Source organism: Pieris napi, chromosome 8, assembly GCF_905475465.1.
Source record: "Pieris napi chromosome 8, ilPieNapi1.2, whole genome shotgun sequence".
In the NCBI taxonomy this organism is placed as follows: domain Eukaryota; kingdom Metazoa; phylum Arthropoda; class Insecta; order Lepidoptera; family Pieridae; genus Pieris; species Pieris napi.
In genome coordinates, this window is record NC_062241.1 from 10,986,389 (window position 1) to 11,012,870 (window position 26,482).

The 26,482-nt window shown below is 35.3% G+C and overlaps 1 protein-coding gene and 1 non-coding gene across 9 annotated transcripts in view; both read left to right on the forward strand.

The window, feature by feature from the left end:
- Positions 1 to 26,482, forward strand: part of LOC125051499 (uncharacterized protein CG43867) — a 315,007-nt gene that overhangs the window by 163,992 nt on the left and 124,533 nt on the right. The gene's annotated exons all lie outside the window — the stretch shown is intronic.
- Positions 20,174 to 20,245, forward strand: Trnam-cau. Its single transcript has one exon. It is a non-coding gene; the product is annotated as a tRNA-Met (tRNA).

Genomic DNA, 26,482 nt, shown 5'->3' on the forward strand with positions numbered 1-26,482 from the left:
TTTTTCGCCATACTGTTGATGGAGGCAAAACTTTTTTACATTAATTCAATGGGTCATATGGTGCCTGGTGAAATGGCCTTGATTATAAAGACTGGAGAGTATCTTTCCTATGATCCTCGTTTATTCTACGTTCTTTGAGAAGTAGAAGTGTGTTAATTTAGAATAATTTTAGGGAATAATAATTATTTTTTATCTTAGTGTCAAGTAATCGTTACCCAAAAATCCAAACCCGCAGAAACCAAAACCAAAAGAGCAGTGATGGCGTAGTAGCTTTAGCGTGCTACTCTCATTCTTGAGGTCGTAGGGTCTATTCCGGACTGTGCACCAATGGACTTTCTGTCTATATGCGCATTCAAATTCTCTCGAACGGAGTAAACATCGTAAGCAAACCGGCTTGCTTTGTAACCAAAAAGTCGACGGCGTGTGTCAAGCACAGGATCTGATCACCTATTATATTGACAAATGATCATGAAACAGAGACAGAAATCTGAGGCCTAAAAGAAGTTTAATACAAAATTTTGTATTAATTTATTACAATTCCCTAAGTATTTGCTTAACCAAGCTAAGCCTTTTAGCGTGTCGCATGCGAGCCTTGAATATCCTACGTATAATTCGTCTAAATGTCAGTGAAATACTTGAATTTTACAACAATAAAAGCAATTATGACCTTTAATATAATACTTAATTTTGGCGATTAAAGCGTAATTGAGGTTTTTTGTATAAACGAACATGACTTGTTCCATGTTTATAATATTGTAAATGAAGACAGATTGAGCTGTCGTTTCGTGGTTGGGTTCGATTAAGATATTTAATAGCTGAATTCAAATAATATGTAATTTTATTACAGTATTTAAAAATATTAGTTTTTTTTCTGTAACAGGAGGCGAACGGACATGAGGCTCATCTGATGTTTAGTGATACCGCCGCCCATGGTCACTCACATTGCCTGGAGCCTCGCAAGTGCGATGCCGGCCTTTTAAGAAATGGTTCGCTCTTTTCTTAAAGGACCCTAAGTCGAATTGGTTCGGAAATTGGCTTTAAGTTTAGTCCTTAAAAGAATATTCATACATCATACATCTGCCTAGTAATCGATTTGAAATATGTCAGAGAAGTACGTATAGCTTTATTTATTCTATAGCTATCTATCTATAGCTATTCGAGTTTGAGTCCTTCAAGTAAGCGTACTAATTCTTAAAAGGCCGGCAACGCACTCGTGAGCCTCCGGGTAATGTGAGTCCATGGGTAACTTAACATCAGATGAGCCTCCTGGCTGTTTATTACATAAAACAAAAAATAATATCTTCTATATAGTAGACAAAACCTCAGGCATCGCTAGTTGTAATATTTCTGTACTTCATATCGGGTTTAAAAGGAGCTTATTTGAATATCCGGCGACTTGGTAACGACCGGAAGTGGTTGCTAAGATACCGCATATTTTTATTGCCTACGTGCGCTATTGAAATTTACTGGTCATTTTATTTTTATGATAATGCGCTGCAGGAAAATGCATTTAGTTTCGCTACATTGTTTCGTTATTACGATAATAGAGCTTATATTGAAGACGGATTTCTGAGAAGAATATTCTAGAATATTTATGGTATTTAAGTAGAGGTTTTATTTTAGTGAAGTTATAAGATAATGAACGTAGAAGAAGAAGAGAAATAGCAGTATTTAATTTCTCGTGATTTTTTTATAGAACATGATGCAAACGGGCAGAAGCCGCTGCCCATGAACACACTTAGGGCTCGCGAGTGCGTTGCCGGCATATAAGGCTTTTCGAACCTCAGCTCTGTTATGTTTTGGGCAATCCTGAGCATTATAAGCACTCATAACTATAAATTCAGTAATATTTCCTTAAAAACAAAGAAGAAATTGGCTGACTGGTGTTACCTTTATAGTAATGAATCCTTGACAATAAAAGCTCTAAATAAGTCTTTAGACACAATGTTACGCAAAGTTTAGAAAAAACAAGGTTACGCCCAACGAGGCATGATGAATTAAAAGACCAATCGTCAGTCTTCTGTGCCTTTCTGGGGTTTAGGTGTCCCCAGAAAGGCACAGAAGACTGACGATTGGAACTGTGAAAATAAAAAGGCATGTACATAATGACATTTACCAGTGACACAGAGAATTATAACGATGCCTAGGCTTATAAACGGAATATGGCGTAAACCACAAAAGGCGACATTCCGGGACTTTCATAACCAACTCCAGAACTAATTCAAATAGTTATAGATACAGTCAAAGTTGCACTGTTATTATGTGAAAGTTGAGAACAGGTAACTGATGCGTGTGTAATATAGTTGCAGTGTAAGCTGGTTTAATATTAGTTTACTAACTGGGATCGTACCTAAAACTCAGAATTTATTTACCTCAACTAGTACTGTTACACATAATATATATAATGCATTTTCTACAGTATATGTTACATTATTCTAATATACATAAGTGACGCTACAACCTTTTTAGGTCTGGACCTCAGATTTCTGTATCTGTTTCATGATCATTTGTCAGTCTAATAGGCAGCAGGTGATCAGCCTCCTGTGCTTGACACACGCCGACTTTTAAGGTAAGCCGGTTTCCTTATGATGTTTTCCAACACCGTACGAGCGATTGTTCAATGCGCACATAGAATGAAAATCCTTTGGTGTACAGCCGGGTATCAATCTACGGCCTCAGTTTTCTTACAGGTCATTGAACTCAATTGAAATTTTAATCACGCGAAAAATAAATTGTTTTTTAATCTAACTAGTAAATAAGTTTTTACAATAAATCATCAGACCATGTGTATTCACTAGATATATGTTACGTATAGATGCAAAGTAGCAAAACTATATTATCCAATCGCGCTGAAGTGTGAAGAAACTTTGTCTAGAACGCAATGCAACACTCGATTTAATACCCAACGTTAAAACTTTTTATCGAAACTTGCATTGTTTTAAATTAGTTTTATACTAGTATCATGGTTTTTCCTGTGCAATATTGCCTGGGATAATAAAAAAAAACATGTGTGCAATTCACACGTGGTAGAATTGAAACCTTCTAAAATTTTGGTTTCAATATAATAACGGTGAAGGAAAACATCGTAAACCGGCTCGCCTTAGACCCAAACGGCGTGTGTCAGGCACAGTAGGCTGATCACCTAATTCCCTATTAGACTGTCAAATGATCATGAAACAGATACAAAAAATCTCAGACCTGAAAAGGTTATAGCGCCACTGTTTTTTTATATTATTTAAGTGCTACTTGCCGTTTAAGAATTCGATATTTAAAAATAAATATTCGCTTTGAACTCCTGTCTAAAGCCGTCTCGATACAATATCCTTCATATCAATCATTTATGAATCGCACTGAGCCTTAAGTATTAAAAGCACATTACGACCCTCCCACGTATAACAGATAAACTTTTAACTTAGCCCTTGAAGAACTAACGATCCGTGTTCGAGTATTGAAAATTTATTCTAAGTATGCTGGGAGGTTACTTACGATATACCTCCTGTTGACGCGCGCCCAATTTACCTAAATCTTCCGTAGCAAGAACAGGGTTAAGACAGAAGGTTCAAACTAAAATGGTCGCTTCCAGAAGATGGTTTTGGTGTAAACACGAGGAAATATGTGTAGTGCAGGTTGTTTTTTGTTTATATAAATAAGAGTTTATTTTATAGCGCAATTCGCACGTGTTTGCGGGAAATACGATTTTTATTTGAAGCGAAAAATGTTGTTTTAGTTGAAACTGAATTTGAATGGTTTTATTTGTTTTAGCTTGTTTTTTTGTGATGGTTAGGCGAGTAGGTAATTGCTAAAATGTAATATCTGGCATGCGTTATCTGAAGGGAGTCCGCAGGTTTTCAGAGCTTTTGTGAGTTTCGATGATTAATGATGGTGAAAGCTTTTAACACATGTTTTTCTCATTTTTACCGCGAAGAAAATTTTATGCTTACATTTTATATTATAAGTCCTCTTAGCATTTGGCGTTATTATTAATTAAAATTTTATTGCTTAGTACATATATTTTTGTTTATTGTAAAGATACTAAGACTTAAAAAAATACAATTACATTGTATTATTTTAACAGGCTTCCATTTGTTTCAGGCATAATAATGCTAGTTATTTAAACATTAATTCTATCCAATAAATATTTTAACTCGATAAAAATCGTCAGATGTTTTCATCGTTATTTCCGTAAGTCCCTTTCAAGTTTTCTAATTTCGCCGAGGGCCATGGGTAAAATGTCACAAATTTAATTATTACAACGACAGCCGGAAAGGGGCAAAGCTTTTGACATAGAAAATTAAAAAGATTCGAACAATTTTCGGAAATAACTTAAAACAGTTTTCGTAATAAACAAGACCCGAGAAAAGTCCCGCTTGTATACGGATATTTGGTTTCTTAATTAAAACGTTATTATTTTTATTTTAAATGGAAAGGCAGGGTATGTAGCAAGACTGTCAGACGAGTGATGGACTATAATGGTGACCCTGTGGGGAGGCCCTATTGGGCCACGATACAGCTGAGGAAGACCGCCGATGGGCGGATGACATGATCAATAAACCATCACCTTCATGGCCCTTGCAAAAGAATAAGAAAATAGATATTACAACAGATAAAAATTTGTAAAAACATTATGTAGATTATTTTCCTTTATAAATTATAATAGGAATAAGTTTACTTTTATTTTGCAAGAAATAAAAGGTATTTTAAATAACGGCTTTTTATATTGTATGAAGTAAGTAAAAAATGTATGGGCCAGACACAGTTTCAGTTATTTTTTTATTGGCACCTTCCGTGTTAGACGTCAATGTTAATAATTTATTGGTACAGAACCATTACTCTCAGATTTTCTTTATAATACCTATGTTTTTGTATATAAACGAAAATTATGAAATCAGTTCTGTAGAATTTTTCTATATCTAATTACGTAGCATTGATCGTAGCCCGTTGCCTTCAGCGTAGAAGCCTTGCGAAGTACACTTTCGCAGAACTTAAAGCTAACAAGTATATTAATATAATTAAGGGTTTACCCAATTTTTATATATGTATATACAAATTTAAAATAAAAATAAATCAATGGCGCTACAACCTTTTTATGTCTGAGCCTCAGATATCTGTACCTGTTTCATGATCACTTATCTCACTTATCATATATGAATTATAATCTAATAGGCAAGTAGGTGATCAGCGTCGTGCTCCTGACAGAGGCCGTCGACTTTTTGGGCCGAAGGCAAAGGCAAGCCCGTTTCTTCACGATGTTTTCCTTCACCGTTCGAGCGAATGTTAAATGCGCACATATAATGAAACGCCATTGGTGCACTGAGCTGAGGATCGAACCTACGACCTTAGGTATGAGAGTCGTACGTATAACTTTATATCTTTTAAATAACAATATATATCCCCATATCTTCGCTATATATATCTTTGAGCCACTACAGTCTAATTCATATATAAAAAATTTAATCAACTAAAATATCTTTCACAAAAGAATTTTAGTTTTTACAGAAATTTCGTTTATTTTAAGATATCATCTATATAAATCCAATCTCAAAACGAAACCTCGCACAAATACCCAAAACTTATTACGTATTGAAAACCAATATTCGATTAGCATCAAAACGTTCAAGCTTTTTGTATTTTCATTAAGCACCAACTAAACGACAGCCATTCAAAGCAACTACTGCAATAATGCATCGGGCATTCTACCGTATGAACCAATATTATTTCATAGAACTTTCCTCCTTAGTTCATAGCAGCAGGGTTGATAGTAGCGTGCGCTGTATTGAAAAAGTTTAAAAACGTTTCATATTGGCGGAAAAGAGCCACAAATGCAATATTCCCGCAGTGGATTGTCTGGTTTGTTCGTTATATTATATTTTATGTAGATTATAGTGCAAGCTGCAGTTGCAGAATTGTTATTTGAAAAAAAAGGTGATAATTATATGTATTTTGCTGTTACTTAATTCAACTATGAGATAATCTAATGCTATTTGGCCAAAACTCACCGATATCCAGATTGAGCATTCTGATAAACGAGCTAGTTTCACTTACAATAAGTACTTGTCACAATAAATTTTGTATTTTACAATTCTTATATACCAATGGTACTGTTAGTAAGTTTTAATAATAATTTAATTTAGTATAGTTATTGAAAAATTTGTCATGTATCCATTTTTGTGGAGTTTCGGGAAACCTCGTGGCTAAACGGTTTCGTAAAGGAACCGTGACGCGTGAGGTGTGGTGTTCGATTCTCTGCTGGAGCGCAAATTTTAAATGACCACTGAGGACCCTTTATAGTGATGCGGCATATTATATTTTGTAAAACTTACAATCAAATAATTGGTCTAATATTATGTTTGTAACACTATTATCAGTATAAAATTATCTAAATACAATATAGCGATTAAAAAATGTGGCGGAGAGTTTATTGCCAGTTCTTCTCTTCCGTTCTACGGAATCCCTTGATTTGAGAACTGGCAGTAAATGTAAAATTTGAAGCATTTAATGTATATTTCTTTTTTGACGTTCATAAGTATATTGTGTTACCCATATGAATAAATTATTTTTGACTTTTGACAATCCAGTAGATTATAATTTCAATACATAATGTGTCTTGACATCATCATAATTTCTCTTATACATCTTCCAACGGCAAACGTCTGTAACTGTATCTAGACACACACACACACACACACAGTGTATTATTGTTTCTTTTCCTCACCTAATGTTAGGTGATAGCCCATGGAAAGTCACATTGCCAGAAGGCTCGCAATTATTCTTTTCTTGCAATACTCTTAGTCAAATTGGAAATACTTCAGTGGGCAGCTGGTTCCACATAGTGGTGGTGCGCGGCAAAAACTGTCTTAAATAACGCTTATGGAGCGACGGGCTTCGAGATAAGTTTAAATAACTAACGAAAGTTGAAATTGACAGGAAATATTATTGCATATTAGACAGCTCATCCGCGGTACAGAGTCTCGACTTCTCACGTCATATTATAAACTATTTCAGTTTATTTTCCCATACTATTTCTATTATACACAAGTTTGCAGACATCAAAGTAACCAAGCGCTACGTATCGAAAGTAAGTGTAAAAGTTATAACAAGCATGTAACAGGAGTTAGGCGGAAGGAAACTTGGTAATGAGATCTCCTTCGTCGGATTTACTGCCTACTGTTTGGGTATAAACTTAACGCCCTTTTCGATTATGTATAGGCTGTAATACTTTACTACTAGGAGTTTTTTATTAATTTTTCTTTTTCTTCTGGTGCTACTTTATTACTAAAGCAGCCAAACTTTACGCCCTGAACTGGCCTCTCTGCATCCCCTGCGAGCAAACCTTACTTGACGATATTGTCATTCCATCTAGTTAGTGGACGGACGGACGCTTTATATTAGCTTCACCTGTATGTATGTATGTATGTATGTAACCGACTCTTTCGGACTCGATTTTGACCCACTTTAAACGGACAGATTTTATTCAAATTTTGCGCACCTGTCAAAGATCGATGACAATGCAATAATCCGAAAAAAAAAACAAAATAAATAATAGTTTAAAAAAAGCCAGCGCCAGCGCGGTGGGCGATGAATCTCTCATCGCGATTGCGTACAAAATGAAGTCATTCGTGAAAATTTTTTTTGATTCTATAGACCAAAAATATGGCACAGAGCGCCCCACGCTTTTTCACAATAATACCAGTATTTTTTGTTCATTACCATTTTCAGCCTAAATTAGGAATTATTTTTCACTTTTTAGTTTGATGTGCTTTAAAGCGTGTTTTTTAGTTTTTTAAACTATTATTTATTTTCTGCGCGAGGTATCTATTCACTTACGATCTTTTCACGAATGACTTCATTTTGTACGCGATGAGAGATCCATCGCCCACCGCGCTGGCGCCTCGAAGGCTTTCCGCTGTGCGTTGTGTGAGCGTTATGGTATCGGCTTCATAACTAAAGATAGGCCGGATGCACTTATTGAAGACTTTTGAGTACTATACAGAAGAGTCCCCAGGATTATCTCTCCATTTAATCCAAATCCGATATCGCTTATGTATAATTAAATAACATGTATTTGAACAAAAGGTACGACCTGTAAGCGAACTATCTCCATCTCTCTCTCTCTCTCATTGTAGATATCGGATTCCTGTTCCCAGCTTACCGAGACACAATTAACCTAAACGTTCCTTAAGTAATCTAATTCAATAGGTACCGTCAAGTTTTAATTATTTCCTTGACACATCTGCAAAATCTCGTAACTCGCAACCATTAGTTACTGTCGACCCCTTAACTTAGATATTGATATTTTCGCTATGATAAATGGTTTTACCAACTCGTTTCTATGGCCACGAGTTACAGATGATGTGTTATGGTAACCGTATTTATATATATTTTACTTTAGACTTTTTTTTGAGATTTAAATCAGTTTATTGGCAATCATAACAATCAAATATACAGTATTTACAGTTTTCTTACTACATACTAATAATAAAAATAATAAACAATAAAAAAAAGAACGCTGGCAGTATTTTCTAGCTGTATCGCAATAGTTATACGTTGGGCGATGAAAGCACCAGCTCGCGGGTCACTGGTACTATCTACCAGGCGCGAACTTCACAAGTCTATAATAAGTGCCTGTGCACTTGAAACCCACGGCCCAAGAGTCTCTCCTTCAAAGGGAACAAGATCAAATTGGAGGAAAGACTAAAGGATTTTTTTTTTTTACACAATTCACACCAATTTACCTAGTCCCATGCTAAGCTGGTGAAGCGTGTGTTATGGGTACTAGGCAACGGATATACATACATATTATAAATAGATAGACATATAAAAACATATTTAAACACCCAAGACTTAAGCACAACACCAAATGCTTATCTCATCGATGTTCGTCTCAGCCGGGGATCGAACCCGGGACCCATGGTTTCGCAGTCAGGGGTACTAACCGCTAGACCAATGAGTCGTCCTTCATATTTGAGCCGTTTGTTATTTTCCTCCTGCTCTGCGGCTGCCCGAACTTTATTGCTTGTCCGAGGGAGGTGAGATGGGCAAACGGGTCCACACAAATAGCATCCCATACGAAAGCCCGTCCCATCTTCGAAAGGATCAACGACCAGCAATCTATTTGATTATTGTGGTAATGGCCTCTACATTAATCATATCAAGGAGCATCGACTATTCCAAAATATTTATTTCATATAATGTTTAAATACCCACCCTGTATAAATAAGTCAGAACATACCTTCGTTGTATTTTGAAAATTTACAGAAACCATAGTTTATTTGATACGTGACTGTAGTGACAATAATTTTAAACCAAAGATTTTATTGTTCTCTCGTGACACAAATACTGTAAGACGTAAATAAATACACTAAAAATGTATGTAAAGCTTCCGGGTTGGGGTATGGGGCAGACATATTAACATATACATTAGCAAACTGGATTAAAAAGAAGTTATATAAGTTACAATATCATCCAATTAAATTATTTTACGTATAAATGTTTGTCTATAATGAAAGAATCACAGAAATTATAAAATCACTGACTTACTTGACTAATTGTCTCTGGTTGGGGCTGAGGGCGTCCACGGTGAACCTCCATAGATTTCGCTTTTCTACCATTTTAGTAGTCACATACACATCATTTTGTTAAACTAACCCATAGGGACTGCTGGCTTTTCCGAAATAAAACTAAATACTTCAATATTATTTTTAAATTATTCAAATTTTTGTCTCCATAAAAACTGGAGCAATTCCAGCCGTCTTCGAGATTTATATGAAAAGCATTTCATAAGTTAATAGTTTTATTTAAATAAAACTCAGGTGAAAATTGTATATTTCTAGAAAATTCCGCGTGAAAATGAAGCAAAACTCAACAATTATTATCTCGGCGTTTAACTCGGATTATTCCAGTCTCTTTTCATATCACAGCTTTTAGCGGATTTGTGACTTAAGCCTCCATCTAACCTGTTTGAGAATTAAAACGTTATGTACGGTTTTGTGTATAGTCATCATAAATGTCTTTTAAAAAAAGTATCAAGCTTTAGACAGTGTTCAACTTGGAATTCTTTTTTTACCTACTTGTTTTGCTAGTCGTATCCGCATGTTGTAGGGACGGCACCGCTTTTAATATTTTTGTAAATACGTAAATCTGTTTGTTTACATCATGTCCTAATTCTGTGGTCCTAATAAAAATAAAATAAAAAACTTTCCCAGATGTCAACCTCCTTTATAGACTTTGGACAGCTGGTGACACATAAATTAAATAAAAATATTTTAATAATAGTCTATGGATATTGTAAACTTAATTTATAATTAAAATTATTACTGTTCATTAAAAACAATAGTTAATATATCAATCCAATGGTGCTATAGTCTTTTAGGTCTGGGCCTCAGAACTGTTCGGTGAACAATTGTATTTTTAATAGGCAGGTAGGTGATCATCCTGTGCCTGACACACGCTGTCGACTTTCTGGGTCAAATTCAAGCCGGTTTAATCAGGATGTTTTCCTACGCCGTTCGAGCGATTTCAAAATGCGCATATATACGGAAAGTCCATTCCCACAGCTGGGGATTGAACCTACGACCTCATGAGAGTCGCTGAAGCCACTAGGCCAACACTGCTCTAGTACAAATAGTTAATATGAATTATATTTGGAATATACTTCCAAAGCTTCACGTTTGTTCCAGCCTTAACTCGTTGAATGTTTCTAGTACAGTAATGTGTTATAATAAGCCTTTTCAGTTCTGTAAGTAGCTACTCTTTATGGTAATCTGCGTGTAAGTGGAAGGTTTAAAATTTTACTAAAACTTAACTATGGCCCTATTTTACGTTTTAGCGGACGTTAAGATAAAGTAAGAGGATTTAATATTGTTTTTTAACCACTCGAAATTTGTTTATGAGCCACGCCTGTTTCTCACTTTGTGCCTAGTGGCTTCAGAGTGTCTCTCATGCTTGAAGTCGTAGGTTCGATCCCGGCTGTGCACCAATGGACTTTCTATGTGCTCATGAAACATTCGCTCGAAATGTGGAGGAATAGATACAGGAAACCGGTTTGCCTTGGACCCAAAAAATCGACGGCGTGTGTCAAGCACAAGAGGCTGGTCACCTATTTGCCTATTCGATTGACACGTGATCATGAAACATACAGAAATCTGAACCCCAAACCTAAAAAGCTCGTATCGCCACTTTTTCATTGTAATCAATGGATTGCTTGTGTTGGCTAACACCGCTAATACAGATAATGCTTTTCAATCTACGGAATTTGTATGAGATTTTGTATTAAATGGAAAATGTTAATCACAGCTATTCGTAGCGCGAACACGTAGTAACTAACAGGTGGCTGGTTCACATACAAACAAAGCAAGAACAATAACTACCATAAACCATTCTACGAACGAATATAATACTTCAACCACTATCAATTGAAACCTACCCGGCCGTGCTTCCTTCATACTAGCATCACGCGAAAACACTCCGTATTAAGTGTAGATAAATTTTATAATCGCCTGTTGTCAATTGGTAGATAGGACGTTCTTCCTTTTTCGAAATCAAATTGATCCTTCTCACAGAGTCAGAACGTTCGATACGTTTATACAAATTGAGACTTTATTACAAAGATATAAGGTTGAATGTTTGGTGTATTGATAATAATGTGAGCTTTTCTGGTTGGATGCAGTTCGCAGTGCAATATTTGCTTCGTTTGTTCCTTGTTATTAATTATATTCTTTGTGAGCTGTATTTATTTTCATTGTTACTAGATATTGAACGATTTTCTTCAAATTAAACTATTACAATCTTTTATTTCTATCGAAGATAGTAGAATACAAATATACAGTATTTACAATATTTTTAACCTACAATAAAAATTAATAAATTAAAATTAAAACAAATTTTAAACTTGGGTTGTGGCAGTGTACCTTAACGCTGGCAACATTTCCTCGCTGTATTGCAATACTTATTCGTTGAGCAAAAAAGCACCAGATTATTGGAATATAATAATATGATTTAGAAACTTAGGAAAGGGTATTTACGCATAAAATCACTTTTTTTTATAATTTCACTGAAGTATTTCCGAACCAACTGAATCCAAGAAAAGAGCGTACCAATTCTTAAAAGGCCGGCAACGCGCTTGCGAGATTTTAGGCAGTGTGAGTGTCCATAAGCAGCGGTATCACATACATCAGATGAGCCTCCTGCCGGATTGCCTCTTGTAAAATAAAAATATTAATAATTCTTAATTAAAATATCCATAGTAACATTAATAATTATTCGTATCAAATTGCTTGTTACAATGTAGGAAATAAATCATTTCGATCCGTTGATCAAAAGAGGTGATAAAATTGCAATTTGGATTGCGGTAACATTCCACCCGTGTTGCAATTTATCTAGACTTAAATTGCGCATTTCACAGAACCTCAGTAAGATTTTAGAGATTTATACGCTCATTTGATAAAACTTTTATGTAATAATACTATGTTTTTTTATTTATATGTTAACAGTAATGCGATAGAACTGTACAATAATCCTACAGTTAAAAAACATTAAAAAAACATATATATATACCCAGATCTTAAAACTAATCATAAAGGAAACAACTCTTGTGAACTCAGCCAGTGAACAAACAAATAGGTCTACCTCGATAGAAATTCTATTTATCTTAATATATATAAATTACGCGTCACGTTGTTTGTCCGCTATGAACTCCTATACTACTTAACCGATTTCAATCAAATTTGCACACCGTGTGCAGTTTCATCTAACTTAAAAGATAGGATAGCTTACATATATATATAATTCTACTGTACGTGTGTATGTCACTGAACTCCTCTTCAACGGCTGGACCGATTTGAATGTTTTTTTATGCGTTTGTGTGGATGCCCTGGATGGTTTAGATTCAAAAAATCAGCCCGGCAGGTGGCGCTGCAGTCGGTACTTTCATACTTTGTTTAATATCCTAATCGCTTGAAATATCATGAAGGACAACGTCTGTGGGGTCCGCTAGTTATAATATATAGTTAGTCAATCCTTTTTATGAAAATGTCGCGTCATCGTTTAAAGTCCTCAATGGGAAATAGGGCAGATATTTGCGTCTCTTTCATTGATCGTTTGAATTAGGCAAATAGTTGTGGCCTGTGCTAGACACAGATTGATTCTCAATTCTCTGGTCGCAGGTAAATTTAAGATACTAATAAAAATCTTTGTAGTGGTTGGTTTTCCTCTTAACTCTTTGGTTTGTAAGCTTAATGTAATTTGTACTGTGGTGTTTACCATCAGCCACTACGGTGGCTTTATATGTACTTTTACTTTAGTTATAATATTTTTTTAATCGATAAAAAAAAGTTGGGACGCGTACGTAGCCGGGAGGAAACTGGCATTTCTAACTGACACAGACCTACCTTCTTTCTTATAAAGCAAAATAGTCTATGAAATGGCGCGTAATGTGTCCTTTCCATAGCCCGGTCACAGGACTTGACAAGACTTGACAGAGACGCAAATACCCACTACCCGCTGACCAACTAAATAATTATTGTAAATAACACTACCTTTGTTCTGCTGTTATTATGTATTCTTGTCTAGTCTTCTGAAGCATACTGCAGCAAATATTGGATATTTTAATGGCATTCGAAGACCGGGGAAATAGGTTTTGCATTCTGTAAACTATGAAATAGCAGCGATATGGAACGCTGTCTAATATTTCATGGAATTTAGGTAACTTTGGTGTAAAATAAGTTTGATAATGTTATTACCAGTCAACGTATTTTTCAGGCATACACGTCGCTCATTATATTTAATAAAGAATGATATAATAAATGCCAGTTTAATTAGTTGGACCTATTATTTTCTATGAACAATTAAATTTCAAGGCTTACCGTTATGAATGAATGACTTTGAGTAAGTCTTAATGTAATTTAAAAAAAATATCAGTGTAGATCAAATGTTATTACTAATAATAAGTAGTTAAGTGACAAATTAGAACCGAGAATTCAATTTTTGATTCAAATTGTGTATTAATAATAATATGTAGTAATAGTATTCTTTTTATACTTTGTATTTTATTTATTAGTAATCTTACAGCTAACATACATATTATAAAAGAAAACAGTTAGACAATTTACAAAGCCCAAACAGATTACATAGATAAACAATATATGAAACAGAAAACATAAGTAAGTAGTACATTCATAGACAAAAAGAAAAAAATGAAAGGAAACTGAAATTTAACATTAAACTAACGACAATTAATTCAAATTCTAATAAAGAACTAAATCGTTATTGCTATACAAAGTCAAAGTCTTCCCGCCTCTTCAAATATTTCCTCACATCCTCTTTGGTGAGGTGGAAAATATCGACATCCTCATAATTAGTGGCATTGCTAAAACCCGAAACATTGGTGAATTATGCAGGTAATACGTGTTTGTACGAGGCACATGGAACAATTATGAGTATCTTGTCACATACGTTTACATTTTCGTAGTTTTTTTATTGTTATTGGTATTATCGCTGTTTTTATACCTAATTGATTTCGCTGGTCGTATCCGTATGCTGTAGGGAGCGGTTCCGCTCTTCATATTTTTGTATGTACGTCAATTTGTTTGTTTGTTCGTCCTAATTCTGTGGCCCGATTAAAAAAAGTACAATAACGAATTCTAATTATAATATTGTTAGCGGACTAACGCCATCTTGTAGCATAAAACCTATATAAAGCGTGGCAACACCGGCGTTGACTCACTTTTATTTCGAGACTTCGTGCGGAACGGACTTGTTACTAACCTAACCTCAGTGGATTTTAAAAGTCTAAAGTACCTACACGTTCTAATCTTTTGTGTTTCCTAATAATATTATAATTAGAATATAAAATAAGCCATACAATGCGCAGGCGATGAGATATGGAGGTTGGTACCACAGAACGATCACGTGGCCGTTCACCAACCAGGGCGACCGATCCGAAAGACTCATCGTCCTCAAAACTGTGCTGGACAGAATTTGTTAAATCAGATCCAGATGTTTCCTTGTTGACCACGACGATCAGCCTCGAGCTACTACTACTACTACTACTACTACTACTACCAGAAGAGAGAGATAATTGGAACTTTCATTTTTGTTTTATATTTCAATTTAATTTACCATGGAGAGTGTTCAGAAAAATTCTTCGGAACCTGCAGCTGTGTTTCATCATCGGATGTCGAGGCAGAATACGTGCGACGTCCGTCGTGCCTCAAATGAGCGTTTTTTTAGAAAGTTATTGCCGCGCACCACCACTATGTGGAACCAGCTTCCCACTGAAGTAAAGAAAAGAGACCCCTGAAGATTCCCTTGAAGAAAAGAGCGTACCAATCCTTAAAAGGCCGTCAACGCACTCGCGAGCCCTCTGGAGTTTAGAGTGTCCATGGGCGGCGGTACCACTTAATATCAGGTGAGCCTCCTGCCAGTTATATATATATTACTTTAAATACGATTTAAACTTATCAAGGTGACATTAAAGGTTCTTTCTAACCTTGTACTAAAGACAAAATCTTATTTACAGTTTCTTAAGAATTTAAAATGAAATTTGATGAAAGTAAACGAAATTTACAAAGTGACATGACACCTCCATTACAAAACTTATTCACTTACTAGAAATGTTTCTTCTCATAAAAGTGATATATTCTATTTCTTAATATATCTCGGTCCCAAATTTGCAAATTGTAAAACGGCAAACAGTTGCTTTAATATTCGAAAAGAATTGCTTACAATGTAAAAAAATGTTACGCTAGTTAAAGATTTAAGTTGGCGCCTGGTATCGACGATCCCAGAGGTGGTGCTTTCTTCGCTCAACGAATAAGTATCCCAAATCCCAATACGGCGAGGAAATGCTGCCTGGTCTACCACAGGGACCAATCTCTTAAAATTTATTAATTGTAATTATTATGACTATATAGGTTAAGAATATTATAAATACTCAATATTTCTGTATTATTAAAAATAACTCAGTCATTTCAATCAGTGGCGCTACAAACTTTTTAGTATCTGTATCTGTTTCATGATAATTTGTCAATCTAATAGGCAAGTGGGTGATCAGCTGCCTGACACACGCCGGCGACTTTTTGGATCTAAGACAAGCCGGTTTCCTCACGATGTTTTCCTTTACCGTTCGAGCGAATGTTAAATGTGCACATAGAAAGTGCATTAGTGCACAGCAGGGGATCGATGCTCATAATTTAACGGTGATCTGACATTAGAATTCTGAAGCTGTTTTTTAACCATTACTTCTTTGTAATGGGCACTTGCCCAGTGGCCCAAATGCCTAGTTAGGCAATGGGCAATAGGCAAGTAGGTCCCCAAGGTAGCCTTCGGTGTCTCACACACCATCGACTTTTAGGTCTAAGTCATTTCTGTTGCGATGTTTGCACAATGAAAATTAGTCTGATTTTGAAAATATTACCATTGAGAGACACCCCAGCCATTAGGCCAACATACCTAATATACGATAATATAAAATATCGCTATATTCTTGTAGCTGACACACCTGCGTCACAAGTGATTGACACTTTTATCGTTCAGAACTTTTCTGAAATTATTCTCTACGAAAAAGGTGTTTTATGAAACAGTAGTCAAATGAGCAGGATCACTTAGAATAAAGTGATAACCACGTGGACACCTGCAACGCCGGGGGCTAGCTGATGTGTTGCCGACCTTTGAGATACTCTTCTTGAAGACCTCTATGTCGTATCAGTACGGAAATACATATACTGGAAGCTGGAATAAGTAACATATTTGGTTATGCTTACAATGGAATAGTTTTTTAATTGTACATCTAAACTACTTCCGATATTTACAATTTTTAAACTCTTAAAGAGTAACCGCTATAGATAAGAGCGTATCAAATATTAAAAAGCCGACAACGCACTTGCGAGACTTCTGGCAGTGTGATTGTCTATGGGCGATAATATCAATAACATCAGGTGAGGTCTTCGGTTTCGCTATCAACGGCAATGGTTGACAATTTTTATGTCTTTTTTTAGCAATTACTAGAAAATTGTAAAAGGCAGACAAAATCCTTCAAATAATTTTGCCTAACTTTTACAGTTTTCGATTATTTATTTTTACATTATTACAACTACTGCCAGCCCTTCGAGGTTCTGTTCCGTTTCCAGAGCAAATCTAAATACACACCGGATACTGGCCACGTCGGTAAACAATATGCTAATCCAACCAATTCCTAACTTGCAACTAACCTGGATATAAACAGGAATATCTAGTGATTAAACCGCGTTTCATCACTTAAATATATGGCAGATTGCACCCTTTGTTAGAATAACAAAAAAAAATTAAGCGTACACAGCAAATAGATTTTTCCCTAACTTTCTAACGCCTAACTAAAGCATAAGAAGGAGCTAGACTTATGTTTGTCATGTCTTAAGTAATTTAGGTCTCTAAATTATGTATCCAAAAAATTTATAAATGTATTGAGTAAATAGCTGTCTCTTTCGCTCTTATGTAGAGTCAAACTAGTTTACTTTTCACAGTTTCTATGCTTTAGCTATGATACAAAGCTGTAATGAGAAATATAGTATTTATTATTGATTGAATGTCCTTGGGCATATCACTTAACGTCAGCCTCCTGGCAGTTTGCCCTCTTTTGACGTGACAACGTCTTATAATTCGATGGAGCCGGCTGCACGCACGAAAAAACATGACTCTTGCGGCGTTACCTCTGAGGCGTTCCATTTAAGGCTTGAAGTGCAAGCGAGAGCACTCGTTCCGCGCTCTCGCTTGCACACAAAAATTGACATAATTGTATTTATGCGTACAAATAAATGTAACTTGATCAATTCAATTGTGATTTCCATTTACCTACTCTATATCCATACAAAATATCTATCAAACAAATAAAATTAAAATTTTAAAAAAATGCAACCATTCCATCAGTATTTTCTTATGACGTTGTCACGTTCAACTATCGTCAGTAAACCGACTTTACAGACAACCGATATTTTTTTATAAAAAAAAGTTGTTTTATTTCATCAAAATTTCTTTGTATATGTATATGTATTTCTTCCAATAAAGAACCTCAGTTAAACTGTGTTCGCTTGTAACTGGACAAATTTGCATAACCCTCAATTATAACTGGATTTAAAATGTCCCTCGCACGTGCGTCAAATTGCTATAAAACATTTTCCCTTAATCCACATTTAATTTTTATTCAACATTTTTTATCTTTTTATATATTTTGCCACAGACTATTTTAATATACTTTGACTATAGTCAAGAGACTAAGGTCTATGTTACAAATAATATCGAAATAGAACATAGAGACATCTGTCGATAATTAATTTTTAGTTATTATCATTATTATTTTTTTTTGTTTAGTTTTATTTTGTGGTTGTTTGTTTATTTCTATCCTTTGATAGATTTCTTATGTTCTAATGTGATTGAAGTGTATGTGTGTTAAATTTGAGATGTAATATTTTCTTGTATTTTTAGGCATACACATTGTTTTAGAATTATACATTCTTAATTATAAATATAATTTAGTTTGTAATTTTTTTATTTATGTCTATCTGATTATTTACACTATGATGGTGACAATTAATACGGAAATGTCGAGATCCCAATCGCTGTCGCTATATAGAGAACTGCTATATGACTACCAATTCCAGTTAATGAAAACGGTTTAGGGAGCGTTCAAGTATTACGTCACGCAATTTTTGTAGATTATTGCCCCCCCCCCCCCCCATGTAACGCTACGTAACGTTTTTCTGTACCCAAGTATAGTAAATCGTTTCGTGACCACCCAGTGACTCTTTATACCTAAAAGTTACCATTATGTGGTGTAAAGTACTGGAAATGGAAAGTCGAAAATAATATTGAAAATAACGCGTAATTAAATCCCCGCCCCGCATCGTAACGTTTTACAAAAGGCCCCCTCCCCCCCAAAACTCGTTACGTAATACTTGAACGCTCCCTTATAGAGTAGCCCTACTGACGCTTTGATCAGGCCTTGAATAAAGCTACATAAAGTGTAAACAATCCCGATCTCGCGGGAACGGGCCATTTTTCGAGATCAATCTCGAAGCATTACATGACGAGATCTCGAAGGATTAACGAGATTATGTAGCTTTACTATCAGAAAAGTTAATCTCCTCAATGAACAAGCGTATGTCATGAAAACTCCTCCTCATTGTGTTATGTTCGAATTAAACAAATGTTTTTCGAAAATACCGAGATCTCGTAATTGTAATTCTGACTCCTACGAGATCTCGAACTCAGGATCTCGACTCGAGATTGCATCACCTAACTACATTCGAAGAATTCTTAACATCTTGCGGTTAAATCCGCGGTTATATTAACATAAAAACCGCGTTTTAACTGCACTACTTGAAAGCTATCCATAACGTAGTTTACTTATCGTGCTTTTCCAAACCACTGACTTCCGTAACCAGTGTATGAAGACCCTCGTTTATACCGAGATTCAGGTCAGATAAGGGAAGTTTATGGATCAAGTTATAGTGGCTATCATTTATATTGCTCGAATGAACTTATTGATGGATTTTAATACAGATGGAGGTCAAGGGGAACTAGTTAATCAATAACATTGATTGATTAATAAATATATGTATGCCAGCTAATATATTCTACCGGATTAAAAAGTGATTCAATAATGCAAATAGTATGATAACATATTTGAACTATAGTGATAAGATAAACTACTCAAATATGACGTCACCGCCACGAGTACGCAGAGTTGAACTGGTTGTAGGTTCGATTTCCACGTAATTCACGTTAGTATAATATTCTGGCCACTCTGCCCTTCATACATGTGTGACGTCAATTACCTCAAAATCCAGCAATATTTAACAATTAAAGGGTTCAAACCAGTATATTCCCATTACGCGTAACGTAAAAGGCATAAATCTTTGAGTCACCGCTTTTAAAACAGTAATTTTAATGCATTAACAAAATTCTAGAGCACATGTTGCTTATCTATCTCTGCTTTAGCCATACTAAGCGAAAGAGATGGATATATGTATTTTCATGTTGCTATTAAGAGATTCTTTGTTTGCATTGGATGAATTATCTTATTACGGAATCGCAAATATGACGTCATTTGGCAATTGCGTTGCAACGAAAATGACGCAACATATTATTTTAATCATGTTGCTAATGCTGCATTAAGTATGGTAATTTCGTAATTCTAGTATAGAGCAGAGTGGCGCAGTGGAAGCGTGCTGGGCCCATAACCCAGAGGTCCGTGGATCGAAACCACGCTCTGCTATAATCTTTTTATATTTTATTTATTTGTTATAGTTTAATTTAATGTATTTTTTATTGATTTTTTGTTCGATTTCTGTTACAATTTTAATATTATATATATTATACGTGGGAATATTAGAACTAAAACTAAGTTCTAGGAAAACCCGATAACATAAACTCTTAGTGAACGAGACATTTACTGGTTTAATCAAACCATATCCTTGGTTAAAATATTATCATTTCCACACGTTTCCCTGAACGTAGTTATGAAAATTCATTACGTCATATCCCGATTCATATTAAAATTTGTGAACTTTAAATTCATGTTAGTCTCTGCCTTAAATGTAAATTGTTATGACCTTTTGAACTTAACAATTTTATACTTTACAGCTGGATTTAAATTTTATCTTTGGACAAATTGTAATTTCATACGTTTTTTATTAAAATTAACTCAAAATCTACTATGTATGAGAACATTTCATTAATTTAAAATTTAACCATAACTACTAACCTTATTTCACTAACAAACGATCTCTTCCAAGCATCTCTTAGGGAAAAAGGATTAAGGAGAGATCAAAATAAACTATCAAACTATAGACAAATACCTTTTTCGTATTTAATATTACAGTCATATGGTTCGAAAAATAGTATTTACCTTTTAATTTCGACTTTCCCGCCTTGTATTTATGACGCTCAGGCCGCCATATTTGAAAAATGGCGTCTAAACACCAGTTTTAACAATATCTGATTTCCGAATTATTTAAAATAAAAACAGATGTATACATAAAAATACTAGAGACAATTTATGTATTAGCTTTTTTTCGTAATGTCAATAACTCATAACTTTAACTAATTATATTTGTCAATTATAAAATTGATTTATTTTAAAATATATAAAAATACACTTTGCAGGTAAAAAAATAAGTCGCCAGATTATCGTTCCATATGCATGAATAAATAAAGGTGTCCCAACATCTATAAAACGACATGAAACTGAAAATCATCCTAAGGAATGTCTCAACACCGTTTTTAATTGGTGTGTTAGTCACAAAGGGTGAAATTAGAAAATTTCAGATACGTGCCGTTGCCTAGCAACGCACCGCGGGGTCTCCGTTGAGATTTCACATCCACAACTTTACGCCGAGATGACTATGAACATGTCGTATATCGAATATAATGTAGGTTAATAAAGGTCGAAATTAATATCAAAAATAAATAAAAGTTATTAAAATTAATTTGATAATTAAAATAGGGTATTTAGTTGTCTGCGCCCAGTCCCGTAGATGTTCAGTGATGGCTGGTTAGTGCCTCCTCATACCTACCTTGTGTAAATAGCTGCCGAAACAGCCGTGTCCAGTAAGTATCTCGGTACGAGTCGGTACCTGAGGCGGCACCGCCACCTTCTCACCCATTTCTCGAGCTGTGCCCTTACCGCGTTCATGGTGTAACACCCGGCTCTCGCGCCAACCCGTTCCTCCCAGTGTCTTATTGCTTCGTTTTCTTCAGTTATTTTCCACACCTGGATTTAGGGTCATTACCATTGTGGTTGGCTTCGGCCCTTCTCCAATATACTTCGCTCAAGGCGTCTGCTTCGTGGTGCTAAAACACACACTGCATCATAAGAAACCGTGCGGTACGCCCTTGCGACCCTAATGACATTTACTCTTTGCGACCTGAGAATGATTTGGACTCATTATTGTAGCAAGGAGGAAGTCCAAGCTGCTAGATGTTGTTCCAGGAATTGGACAGCGGGTGAGCAACACGGCACACAATTTAGGCAATCGTTCGGAAGTAATGTGAAAAATTTACGCGATTTATTTATGATATAACATTGATATGCGCCTGTTCATGAAGGTCTTTGTCAATTGCATTTAGCGTGGGTTATCTACCTTCATATAAACACATTCAAACTTCAACCTTATTGCATTGTGATACGATAGATTTTCCTTTGATAAATGCATATTGAATAATCACCTAGTGGGCGAAAGCGTTCAGAAAAATGTGCTAGTAATGAGTCAGACTTTAAAACACTTTATGAATGAAAGAATTATCGCATCATAAAGGTCATATGCTGTATCGTAAGATATATAGATAATGTTTTGCGTCCATTTGGAACATAGTAAAGTATTACGTCCTTCAAAATCAATCAATCAATCAAAATACGTTTATTCAATTTAGATGCGTCTTAGGGCATGCTTATGAATGTCAAAAACGTTTACAAAATTCGCGAAAGAACAAGACTACGCCATCCCTTCGCAAAACTACCAGGAGGCCTTGTTCTGAGAACGGGCAAGAAACTCAGCAAGTTTTACCCTCCCTCTACATAACAATTATTCAAAGGAAAATGTCATAAACTAAAATAGAGCGTACCAATTTCTAAACGGCCGACAACGCACTCGCGAGCCCTCTGGCATTGATGTTACATACCTCCTAGTAATTCTACATATATATGTATATAGATAACGGTTTGCGTCAATTAAAAACATATTAAAGTATTACGTCTTTCAAAACAAGAGCGTTCCATTTCTGAAAATGCCGGCAACGCACTCGCGAGCCCTCTGGCATTGAGAGTATCCATGGTTGTTTTCGTAACATTAGGTGAGCCTTCTACCCATTTTCCGTGTTATAATATATTTTGCCCTATGTTCTAAAAAATCCCTCCCGGGGGGGGTCTTCCCTCAGAGATACGACCTCCAAATTTTTAAAAAACGAGCCTACTCCTCCCTCAAAGGCCGGCAACGCACCCACTAAAAATGGGTGTCTATGGGCTGCGTGGACTGCCCTTTTGGTCGTCCCGCAAGCTCGTTTGCCCCCCTATTATATAAAAAAAAAATAGGTTTTCATAAATAAATGTAGAATAAAGTTGTCTATGACAGACGTTTTATAAAATATTGAAAAAACTCTATCATCGTTAGTGGAAATTGTCAAAGAAACATTTTTCACAGTTTCCCACTACAAAAATATATCGTTTCGATTTTATTCAAATAGATATGTATGAGTCAAAGCCTCGCAACAGATTTCAAGCCATGTGGAACAGAATGGATGACATGCCAAAAAATTGTTTTCACCATTTTCCGTTTTTCGGGGCGTTAAATGTATCATGGACCTTCAAATACTGTTATTATAAATAAACTATAAAATAGATAGATATATAATAATGTTATATAACATTGTTATTGTGCCGTTTTAGCATTTAACTTAAGTAAGTATTATTAGTCAGTTAGTCCTTTTTAGTAAATTAGGTTAGTTTTAGCTCTTATCTTAGGACCCTAAGTTGAATAGGTTCGGAAATACTTCAGTGGGCAGCTGGTTCCACATAGTGCTGGTGATACGGATGGTATTTTGTAGTCTACCTTGACGTCCGATAATGAACCTCAGCTGCAGTTATTAGACCGAACAAATCCTCTGAACAATCTCCATGATAAATGGGGTAGAAGTTCAGATGTTCAGTTCTTGTACTGCGCAATAACATCGCTGCAATATCACCGATACGAAAATGAAATTGCTTATTAAAACGTTACCATTGGCATCGGTATTGAAAGTTAAAGAGTACTGAGGCAGAATTGTTAATTGTCCAATATTGACCACAACACCCTTTGACAACTCTTCTGACGAATCCGAATTTCACAATGTACAATAGATGAATGATACCGATCCCATTAAAACCTTTTTTTAAATGTAGACGATAAAACTTCACGCTTTAAGTCAATTCTAAATTCGAATTGAGCTCAATTTCACAAGACGGAGAAATTGTCTAAAGAATGTCGTGTCCGAAGTTAGTTTAAATCGAAACTTCTTGCGGACTTCATTTAACTTCGGTGACTTAATTGAACCAGGAACGATAATAGTTTTTCTTCTAGTTAATCTGTTTAGAAGTTGCTTTTTATTAACTAAGTATTAAAAACCACGCTTAAACGAGATCTAGGAGCTTTGTTACTGTACTTTTAAAGTTTTATTTTTAGTATTAGAATAGAATTTGACGACTCATTGGTCTAGTGGTTAGTACCCCTGACTGCGAATCCATGGGTCCCGGGTTCGATCCCCGGCTGAGGCGAACATCGATGTGATGAGCATTTGGTGTTGTTCTTAGGTCTTGGGTGTTTAAATATGTATTTATTCTATCTATAATATGTATGTATATCCGTTGCCTAGTACCCATAACACAAGCTTCACCAGCTTAGCATGGGACTAGGTCAATTGGTGTGAATTGTCTTTTAAACAAAAAAAAAAAAAAAGAATTTTAACATTTTACATGTTGAACTAACAACTTTAGTATTGAAAATAAATAAAAGATTATATTAAATTGTCTCCTCACTGAGACATGATAGGACATTAGAATTTAGCCTAACTTAAAACTAATAACTAATGTAATACTAGTGTAAGTTAAGTTCGGTGGCGGATGTTGGAGGGATGTTCAAATGTATGTTAGATGAAACTCTTTGTTTGAAGCTGGGTGTCTGGCTTTAATTGTTTAAAACATGAGCTTATAACTAACATAAAATTAGGGGTAGTGTGGTTGCGATGCTGGATTAACAAAAAACTAACTTGACTTCAAGTATTACGTAACGAATTTTTGGGGGCTTTTGCAAACGTTACGGTACGGGGCGAGGATTGAATTACGCGTTATTGTTAATATTATTTTCGACTTTCCAGTACTTTACACCACATAATGGTAAGTTTTAGGTATAATGAGTCACTAGGTGGTCACGAAATGTTTTATTATACTTGGGTACAGAAAAACGTTACGCCGCGTTACATGGGGGGGGGGAGTCAATAATAAATAATCACCGAAGTTAAGCAACGTCGGGCAAGGTCAGTACTTGGATGGGTGACCGCCTGGGAACACCTCGTGATGTTGGCTTTTTTTTTCGTCAATTCAATTCAATTCAAAAATCATTTATTCACGTAGGTAACACAATGTTCACTTGTGAATCGTCATTAAAGAAATAACCACCGTCGTAAGATTGGTGTCGAGAAAATCTATGATACTGTTATGATACCAATTGACATATAAATTAATCGAAAGGAATTTCGTTCCATCCGGGTGTCCCTTGACACCTCTAAAGTTTTTTATAATACACTGTTCTCTAATCTATGAAATTTAAGTCATTATAACTGCGATGTTGCGATATTCTGAATGCATTCTTTCTACTTATCTCTGATATGGTATAAGAATAAAATTGCTTTTAGTGCGGTTGACACCGAGACTTTACAGTTGGCTACAGACCAAGGAACTGTGCGGTTTTTATTACCACAATGGTTAAAATTATCTAAGATTTCAACGTTATATATTTTCGAGAAGAGTGTTAGCCTGAAGGTTTGATACAAAGTCGAGAACTGTATTACAAAACCCAGTACTTTTTAATGCACGCGGTTCAAAAGTCTTATTACTGAATATCACTCAAAGTCTCAACCTTACTAAGAGCAATACTAAACCATGAGGTCGTGGTATTAATCTTTAAATAGGGTAAAACAATTATTAATGATAACAACATGAGGAAAACAGCAAACCATAGATGTACGGGGTGAATGTTGGGCACATAAGGCTCTTTACCTATAAACAAAAATGTCAATATGTCAATACTAATATATACGTAAACTAGTGGACCCCACAGACGTTGTCCTGCATGATATTTCAAGCGATTAGGATATTAAACAAAGTATGAAAGTACCGACTGCAGCGCCATCTGCCGGGCTGATTTGTGAATCTAAACCATTCCCAGATCCCCTTGAACACACACAAAAAATTTCATCAAAATCGGTCCAGTCGTTTGAGAGACGTTCAGTGACATACACACTCACAGAAGAATTATATATATAAAGAAGATATATGTCATTGAAACAAAAGAGAAAAAAGAAACAAAAGGACAAGTCACACAATGGGCTGTAGCGATATTGAATTTTATAATTTAAAAAAGCACGTTTTTTACGAGGTTTTAAAAAGTAGATGGTTATTAACTGCAAGTTGACAACTACGTAGGACTTGTGTAGGTGTCTTCCCACGCTATCTGTTAGGTAAAGGTTAAAACGAGGCTATTTTAGCCAAGGACTTCTTTGATAGTAGAAACTTTTTTCACACAATCTATTTCAATACACATCAATTAAAAAATATTCTCTATTTACAATTTTTTTTTTAATATGATTGGACAATTCACACCAATTGACCTAGTCCCATGCTAAGCTGGTGAAGCTTGTGTTATGGGTACTAGGCAACGGATATACATACATATTATAGATAGATAGACATATAAATACATAT